Raw genomic sequence first — 2,156 nt, forward strand, 5'->3', positions numbered from 1 at the left:
CAAGCGGATGGCCGGGGGAATGCGGTGACGACGATGACGCTAAAGGACGATATCTGCGGGAGTACGAAAAAACCAAAGGTATTGTTCTCGATAAGCATAACATCGCGCTGAACCCCGGTTTACGTTCGGTTGCAAAACTCTGTTTAAATTTATTTTGGGGAAAATTCGGCCAGCGGGCCAATTTGCCGAATACCGAGGTTGTGAGAACGCTGCAACGTTTTCTGACATTACTGACGAGCGCCGAGCATGAGATAACCGATATATTACCCGTGAACGACGAGGTAATATATGTTTCGTGGCGATTGCGACAAGAGGCCGTCACGCCCTCACCTATACAAGAGGCTGTCCCCTATAACTAATGTTGCGATAGCGGCGTATACGACGGCTCAAGCGCGCTTAAAATTATATGAATATTTAGAACGCTTGAACGCTTACGTGTTATATTATGATACTGATTCGTGTATATACGTAAGCACAGGTAAACCGAATGAGTATGAACCGCATACGGGAAATTTTCTGGGTGACATGACGGACGAGCTCGAAAGCTACGGTCGTGGTAGTTATATCGAGGCGTTCGTGTCCGGTGGCCCAAAATTTTATGCCTATGTTGTTCGTATGCCGGACGGGCGTACGCGTGAATGCTGTAAAGGATAGGGCATAACCCTAAACTATGAAAACTCTCGGTTGGTTAATTTTAACAGCATTAAGAATTTATTATTAAATAAAGAGAGAGCACAGGAAAATGAAAAGAACGGAGAAGAATTGTCGAAAACTTCGATAAATCTATGCTTTAGAGCAATTCGGCGTACAGCGTTTCACGAAATCGTAACACGCGACGAAACTAAAGTATGCGCACCCGTATTACTAAAGCGTAGATTTATCGATAGTCGAAATTCGCTACCGTATGGTTATGTATTTGAACAATGATTTTTCTATTTTTTTCTCGACTATCTCTTTTATCGCAATATTATGTAATATAATTTCGTGTACTTTTCGCAGCGGTGAAAATAATTTTTTTGTAAATAAATATTGAATTATATGTAAATTTTTTATTGTATATTATATCATATTCCCTCGATATATAAATAAAGATGTTTTTTATTTTAAAGCAACCAGGTGCGAAAATATTTTTCTTCCCTTCCTTTCTTCCCGGCGTCTCTGTGACGTCATAGCCTCAGTCCTAAGCCTCAGCGTCAAACAGTCTCAGGTACCCGTATATATTTCAAGACCCTTTCTATCGTCTCCAGCGATGCTGTTACCGTATGTCTACCTGTGCAGCGGGACTCGCCCGCTCGGACAAGCGTACCCGTACATGCACGCACGTGTTCGTTACCACTTTATAGCATCTAGTTTATTCTAGCGGTACCTTATCCAATTTTTCTCTTTTCAACAGGAAGGGTGGAAGAGGGTGGGCGACATATAGCGTACATCTCCCGGTTTTCCTCTAAAAGGGGCGATGGGGCGAAGTTGTATACCGCACAATATCTTTCGGTTTTCCGTAAGGGGGAGGGGAGACTGAGTGCCTTATGCCTAGACGCATCTCCAGTCTCGACGGTCGCCATTTTGGCGGATGCCGTCACGTTTACTTTCCGTCAGACATCTTGCCCGCTTTCTCCCACGCACTATTTTTTGGCACGTTTTTCCATCCCACTTTAAATCGACGGAACCGACGGAACCAATCGGAGGACTGGGCACTATGGGGAGAACCAATCGAACCGTCAGGACCCCTATCTTAGCGGTGGACTACTCTCCACACAAATACTATGTTTAACTTCTATTCTAATAAGTTTTCAGCTAGCCCAGCATACTAGGACCCTGTTTGGAGAGGTGGAGGACCCAGGTTCGAGCCCAAGCATGTTCACGCAACCGGAAAAAATAAAAAAATAAAAAAATTTAAAAGGAAATAAATTTAAGGGGTAAAAAATTTTTAAAAAATTTAAAAAATTTAAAAGGAAAAATTTAAAAGGAAAATTGTCTCGTAGACGTCCACGAGTCCCCTCCATTTTTTTTTCCATAGACACCTTTAGGGGGGAGGGCCCCAGACAGTCACAGCAGGGGGTCGGCGCCAGTGGCTGAGGAGTGGGGGTTTGTTTTGACGCCCCATAGTGCCCACTATCTACTAATTATATTATTATATTGTATTATTATATTATTAT

This window comes from Formica exsecta, unplaced genomic scaffold (assembly GCF_003651465.1).
Source record: "Formica exsecta isolate Colony F162 unplaced genomic scaffold, ASM365146v1 scaffold417, whole genome shotgun sequence".
NCBI classification, from domain to species: domain Eukaryota; kingdom Metazoa; phylum Arthropoda; class Insecta; order Hymenoptera; family Formicidae; genus Formica; species Formica exsecta.